Below are 7,500 nucleotides of genomic sequence, written 5' to 3' on the forward strand. Positions count from 1 at the left end.
GGTTTCTAGAGCATTGTCAGGCCCGGCCGGCCGGGTTAGCGCCTTGCCAGACCCAACTTGACGAAATTCAGTGCAGCGCGGGTAATCGGCGGGAGTAACTATGACTCTCTTAAGGTAAGGAGGGGGGGCCCATGGGCCAGCAAGGAGTTTCTGATGAACATCGGCCGGGACATTTTGACGGCGGGGCAAGACGTAGTTGTTATTGAGGGTGAAGGGTTTCTCCTCAGCTGGTTGATTGTCGAATAGTCGGGGCTGCCGGGCCGGTTACCGATTTGCCCGGCCGGCTTGGTTAACCATTTGCCCGGGCCGGGTTGGTTAACGAATTGTCAGGTTTGGGCTTGGTTAACCATTTGCCCGGGCCGGGTTGGTTAGCGAATTGTCATGGTTGGGTTGGTTACCGAATTGTCGGGTTTGGGCTTGGTTAACGATTTGCCCGAGCAGGGTGGGTGAACACATTGTCAGGAGCGTGCGCAGTTGGTTCACGAAACTGCCTGTTCCGGGTTTCTAGAGCATTGTCAGGCCCGGCCGGCCGGGTTAGCGGCTTGCCAGACCCAACTTGACGAAATTCAGTGCAGCGCGGGTAATCGGCGGGAGTAACTATGACTCTCTTAAGGTAAGGAGGGGGGCCCATGGGCCAGCAAGGAGTTTCTGATGAACATCGGCCGGGACATTTTGACGGCGGGGCAAGAACTAGTTGTTATTGAGGGCGAAGGGTTTGTCCTCAGCTGGTTGATTGTCGAATTGTCGGGACTGCCGGGCCGGTTACCGATTTGCCCGGCCGGCTTGGTTAACCATTTGCCCGGGCCGGGTTGGTTAACGAATTGTCAGGTTTGGGCTTGGTTAACCATTTGCCCGGGCCGGGTTGGTTAGCGAATTGTCATGGTTGGGTTGGTTAACGAATTGTCGGCCCATGGGCCAGCAAGGAGTTTCTGATGAACATCGGCCGGGACATTTTGACGGCGGGGCAAGAACTAGTTGTTATTGAGGGCGAAGGGTTTGTCCTCAGCTGGTTGATTGTCGAATAGTCGGGGCTGCCGGGCCGGTTACCGATTTGCCCGGCCGGCTTGGTTAACCATTTGCCCGGGCCGGGTTGGTTAGCGAATTGTCAGGTTTGGGCTTGGTTAACCATTTGCCCGGGCCGGGTTGGTTAGCGAATTGTCATGGTTGGGTTGGTTACCGAATTGTCGGGTTTGGGCTTGGTTAACGATTTGCCCGAGCAGGGTGGGTGAACACATTGTCAGGAGCGTGCGCAGTTGGTTCACGAAACTGCCTGTTCCGGGTTTCTAGAGCATTGTCAGGCCCGGCCGGCCGGGTTAGCGCCTTGCCAGACCCAACTTGACGAAATTCAGTGCAGCGCGGGTAATCGGCGGGAGTAACTATGACTCTCTTAAGGTAAGGAGGGGGGGCCCATGGGCCAGCAAGGAGTTTCTGATGAACATCGGCCGGGACATTTTGACGGCGGGGCAAGACGTAGTTGTTATTGAGGGTGAAGGGTTTCTCCTCAGCTGGTTGATTGTCGAATAGTCGGGGCTGCCGGGCCGGTTACCGATTTGCCCGGCCGGCTTGGTTCACCATTTGCCCGGGCCGGGTTGGTTAACGAATTGTCAGGTTTGGGCTTGGTTAACCATTTGCCCGGGCCGGGTTGGTTAGCGAATTGTCATGGTTGGGTTGGTTACCGAATTGTCGGGTTTGGGCTTGGTTAACGATTTGCCCGAGCAGGGTGGGTGAACACATTGTCAGGAGCGTGCGCAGTTGGTTCACGAAACTGCCTGTTCCGGGTTTCTAGAGCATTGTCAGGCCCGGCCGGCCGGGTTAGCGGCTTGCCAGACCCAACTTGACGAAATTCAGTGCAGCGCGGGTAATCGGCGGGAGTAACTATGACTCTCTTAAGGTAAGGAGGGGGGCCCATGGGCCAGCAAGGAGTTTCTGATGAACATCGGCCGGGACATTTTGACGGCGGGGCAAGACGTAGTTGTTATTGAGGGTGAAGGGTTTGTCCTCAGCTGGTTGATTGTCGAATAGTCGGGGCTGCCGGGCCGGTTACCGATTTGCCCGGCCGGCTTGATCAACCATTTGCCCGAGCCGGGTTGGTTACCGAATTGTCAGGGTTGGGCTTGGTTAACCATTTGTCCGAGCCGGGTTGGTTAATGAATTGCCATGCCCGGGTTGGTTAACGCAGTTTCAGGGTTGGGCTTGATTAACGATTTGCCCGAGCAGGGTTGGCTAACGCATTGTCAGGAGCGTGCGCGGTTGGTTCACGAAACTGCCTGTTCCGGGTTTCTAGAGCGTTGTCAGGCCCGGCCGGCCGGGTTAGCGGGTTGCCAGACCCAACTTGACGAAATTCAGTGCGGCGCGGGTAAACGGCGGGAGTAACTATGACTCTCTTAAGGTTAAGGAGGAGGGCCCATGGGCCAGCAAGGAGTTTCTGATGAACATCGGCCGGGACATTTTGACGGCGGGGCAAGAACTAGTTGTTATTGAGGGCGAAGGGTTTGTCCTCAGCTGGTTGATTGTCGAATCGTCGGGACTGCCGGGCCGGTCAACGATTTGCCCGGCCGGCTTGGTTAACCATTTGCCCGAGCCGGGTTGGTTAATGAATTGCCATGGCCGGGTTGATTAACGCATTGTCAGGGTTGGGCTTGGTTAACGATTTGCCCGAGCAGGGTGGGTGAACGCATTGTCAGGAGCGTGCGCGGTTGGTTCACGAAACTGCCTGTTCCGGGTTTCTAGAGCGTTGTCAGGCCCGGCCGGCCGGGTTAGCGGCTTGCCAGACCCAACTTGACGAAATTCAGTGCGGCGCGGGTAAACGGCGGGAGTAACTATGACTCTCTTAAGGTAAGGAGGGGGGCCCATGGGCCAGCAAGGAGTTTCTGATGAACATCGGCCGGGACATTTTGACGGCGGGGCAAGAACTAGTTGTTATTGAGGGCGAAGGGTTTGTCCTCAGCGGGTTGATTGTCGAATTGTCGGGACTGCCGGGCCGGTTAGCGATTTGCCCGGCCGGCTTGGTTAACCATTTGCCCGAGCCGGGTTGGTTACCGAATTGTCTGGGTTGGGCTTGGTTAACCATTTGTCCGAGCCGGGTTGGTTAATGAATTGCCATGGCCGGGTTGGTTAACGCAGTTTCAGGGTTGGGCTTGATTAACGATTTGCCCGAGCAGGGTTGGCTAACGCATTGTCAGGAGCGTGCGCGGTTGGTTCACGAAACTGCCTGTTCCGGGTTTCTAGAGCGTTGTCAGGCCCGGCCGGCCGGGTTAGCGGCTTGCCAGACCCAACTTGACGAAATTCAGTGCAGCGCGGGTAATCGGCGGGAGTAACTATGACTCTCTTAAGGTTAAGGAGGGGGGCCCATGGGCCAGCAAGGAGTTTCTGATGAACATCGGCCGGGACATTTTGACGGCGGGGCAAGAACTAGTTGTTATTGAGGGCGAAGGGTTTGTCCTCAGCTGGTTGATTGTCGAATCGTCGGGACTGCCGGGCCGGTCAACGATTTGCCCGGCCGGCTTGGTTAACCATTTGCCCGAGCCGGGTTGGTTAATGAATTGCCATGGCCGGGTTGGTTAACGCAGTTTCAGGGTTGGGCTTGATTAACGATTTGCCCGAGCAGGGTGGGTGAACGCATTGTCAGGAGCGTGCGCGGTTGGTTCACGAAACTGCCTGTTCCGGGTTTCTAGAGCGTTGTCAGGCCCGGCCGGCCGGGTTAGCGGCTTGCCAGACCCAACTTGACGAAATTCAGTGCGGCGCGGGTAAACGGCGGGAGTAACTATGACTCTCTTAAGGTAAGGAGGGGGGCCCATGGGCCAGCAAGGAGTTTCTGATGAACATCGGCCGGGACATTTTGACGGCGGGGCAAGAACTAGTTGTTATTGAGGGCGAAGGGTTTGTCCTCAGCGGGTTGATTGTCGAATTGTCGGGACTGCCGGGCCGGTTAGCGATTTGCCCGGCCGGCTTGGTTAACCATTTGCCCGAGCCGGGTTGGTTACCGAATTGTCTGGGTTGGGCTTGGTTAACCATTTGTCCGAGCCGGGTTGGTTAATGAATTGCCATGGCCGGGTTGGTTAACGCAGTTTCAGGGTTGGGCTTGATTAACGATTTGCCCGAGCAGGGTTGGCTAACGCATTGTCAGGAGCGTGCGCGGTTGGTTCACGAAACTGCCTGTTCCGGGTTTCTAGAGCGTTGTCAGGCCCGGCCGGCCGGGTTAGCGGCTTGCCAGACCCAACTTGACGAAATTCAGTGCGGCGCGGGTAAACAGCGGGAGTAACTATGACTCTCTTAAGGTTAAGGAGGGGGGCCCATGGGCCAGCAAGGAGTTTCTGATGAACATCGGCCGGGACATTTTGACGGCGGGGCAAGAACTAGTTGTTATTGAGGGCGAAGGGTTTGTCCTCAGCTGGTTGATTGTCGAATCGTCGGGACTGCCGGGCCGGTCAACGATTTGCCCGGCCGGCTTGGTTAACCATTTGCCCGAGCCGGGTTGGTTACCGAATTGTCTGGGTTGGGCTTGGTTAACCATTTGTCCGAGCCGGGTTGGTTAATGAATTGCCATGGCCGGGTTGGTTAACGCAGTTTCAGGGTTGGGCTTGATTAACGATTTGCCCGAGCAGGGTTGGCTAACGCATTGTCAGGAGCGTGCGCGGTTGGTTCACGAAACTGCCTGTTCCGGGTTTCTAGAGCGTTGTCAGGCCCGGCCGGCCGGGTTAGCGGCTTGCCAGACCCAACTTGACGAAATTCAGTGCAGCGCGGGTAATCGGCGGGAGTAACTATGACTCTCTTAAGGTTAAGGAGGGGGGCCCATGGGCCAGCAAGGAGTTTCTGATGAACATCGGCCGGGACATTTTGACGGCGGGGCAAGAACTAGTTGTTATTGAGGGCGAAGGGTTTGTCCTCAGCTGGTTGATTGTCGAATCGTCGGGACTGCCGGGCCGGTCAACGATTTGCCCGGCCGGCTTGGTTAACCATTTGCCCGAGCCGGGTTGGTTAATGAATTGCCATGGCCGGGTTGATTAACGCATTGTCAGGGTTGGGCTTGGTTAACGATTTGCCCGAGCAGGGTGGGTGAACGCATTGTCAGGAGCGTGCGCGGTTGGTTCACGAAACTGCCTGTTCCGGGTTTCTAGAGCGTTGTCAGGCCCGGCCGGCCGGGTTAGCGGGTTGCCAGACCCAACTTGACGAAATTCAGTGCGGCGCGGGTAAACGGCGGGAGTAACTATGACTCTCTTAAGGTAAGGAGGGGGGGCCCATGGGCCAGCAAGGAGTTTCTGATGAACATCGGCCGGGACATTTTGACGGCGGGGCAAGAACTAGTTGTTATTGAGGGCGAAGGGTTTGTCCTCAGCTGGTTGATTGTCGAATTGTCGGGACTGCCGGGCCGGTTAACGATTTGCCCGGCCGGCTTGGTTAACCATTTGCCCGAGCCGGGTTGTTTAGCGAATTGCCATGTATGGGTTGGTTAACGAATTGTCGGGTTTGGGCTTGGTTAACGACTTGACCGTGCAGGGTTGGTTAACGAATTGTCGGGGTTGGGCTTGGTTAACGATTTGCCCGAGTAGGGTTGGTTAGCGAATTGTCCGGGTCAGACTGGTTAACGAATTGGCATGTCCGAGTAGGTTAACGAATTGCCAGAGCCAGCTTGGTTAACGAATTGTCCGGCTGGGTTGGTGCACTCATTGCCAGGACAGGGTTGTTTAATGAATTGTCCGTTCCCAGTTGGTTCACGAATTGGCAAGGCCAGGGTGGTTAAGGAATTGTCCGGGCCAGGTTGGTTAACGAATTGCCCGTCCTGGCTGGTTAACGAATTGTCAGGGTCAGGTTGGTTAACGAATTGCCATGGCCGGGTAGGTTAACGAATTGCCAGAGCCAGCTTGGTTAACGAACTGTCCGGCCGGGTTGGTTAACGAATTGTCCGTTCCCAGTTGGTTCACGAATTGGCAAGGACAGGGTGGTTAACGAATTGTCCGGCCGGGTTGGTGCACTCATTGCCAGGACAGGGTTGGTTACCGAATTGTCCGTTCCCAGTTGGTTCACGAATTGGAAAACCAGGGTGGTTAAAGTATTGTCCGGGCCTGGTTGGTTAACGAATTGCCCGTCCTGGTTGGTTAACGAATTGTCCGGGTCAGGTTGGTTAACGAATTGCCAGGGTCTGGTTGGTTACCGAATTGTCCGGCCGGGTTGGTGCACTCATTGCCAGGACAGGGTTGGTTGACGAATTGCCCGTCCTGGTTGGTTAACGAATTGCCAGGGTCTGGTTGGTTACCGAATTGTCCGGCCGGGTTGGTGCACTCATTGCCAGGACAGGGTTGGTTAACGAATTGTCAGGGTCAGGTTGGTTAACGAATTGCCAGAGCCAGCTTGGTTAACGAATTGTCCGGCCGGGTTGGTTAACGAATTGTCCCGGCCAGGTTGGTTAACGAATTGCCAGAGCCAGCTTGGTTAACGAATTGTCCGGCCGGGTTGGTGCACTCATTGCCAGGACAAGGTTGGTTAACGAATTGCCCGGTTCCGAATGGTTAACGAATTGCCCGGTCCCGGTCGGTTCACGAATTGCCCGCCCGCTGATTGTTAACTTTTCGCACCGGCGGGGGATGGCTTGGGTAACGAGCCTCCAAGATCTGTCGGTTAACCATTTGCCCGGTGGCAATTCGTTAACCAAGTCCGCTCCGGAAGTCTGGATGGGGGTCGGATTTGCCGGCCGAGGCCGACCCGGAGTTCCAGAGGCTCGGCCGCCGGGGTCAGATTCGGCCGCCCCTTTGACACATGCAATTTCAGTACGGGGGCATTGGCGGGGTTCCTGCAGATATATAGGGAGGCCGTTTTCACGAGTTGTTGAAGTATTCGGTAGATGGCACCGGCCTCCCCAATTGGTTAACCCGGGCCACGCGGCAGCTTTTCCGCACGATTCCGAAGATTGCCGGTATGGATTTTCGGACAAATACCCAATCGCGGAAGTCTGTCAGCGGGACCTATTCGCAGGCCCATGCCGGCCGAGGGGCGGCATTTTCCGTATGACTACCGGTGCTCCGGCCGCCGAATGGAAACCTTGCCCGAATGAATTTCTGACAAAGTCCCGAGGCGGGAGCCAGTAAGGGGACGTATTCGGCGGGCCGTGCCGGCCGAGCGGCGGCATTTTCGGAGGGACAACCGCAGGTCCCGCCGTCGATCCGAGACCTTGGCTGAAGAGTCGAAAGTAATCTAAGTCCCGACTCGGAAGTCAGAATGAAGGCGACTTCGGGGCCCTCCTGCCGACCGAGGCGGCCGATCGACGGCGGCACTACCGGAGGGCCGCCCGCCGAGCCAGCCGCGTGCCCTCGGCGCCACGCCGGTTAACCAATTGCCGTCGGAAGCCTGTGAAGGTCGGATCTGCCCCGTCGGGCGGGCCCGAGGTGCCCCGCGACCGGCATGAGCTCCGGGCGTCGTGCCGCCGGTTTGACACATGTCATTGTTGCACGGTCTGTCGCGGCTCTGGTTAACGAGTTAGGCCCGGAAGTCACTATGGGGGTCGGA

The sequence above is a fragment of the Mobula birostris genome, chromosome 12 (genome assembly GCF_030028105.1).
Source record: "Mobula birostris isolate sMobBir1 chromosome 12, sMobBir1.hap1, whole genome shotgun sequence".
NCBI lineage: Eukaryota > Metazoa > Chordata > Chondrichthyes > Myliobatiformes > Myliobatidae > Mobula > Mobula birostris.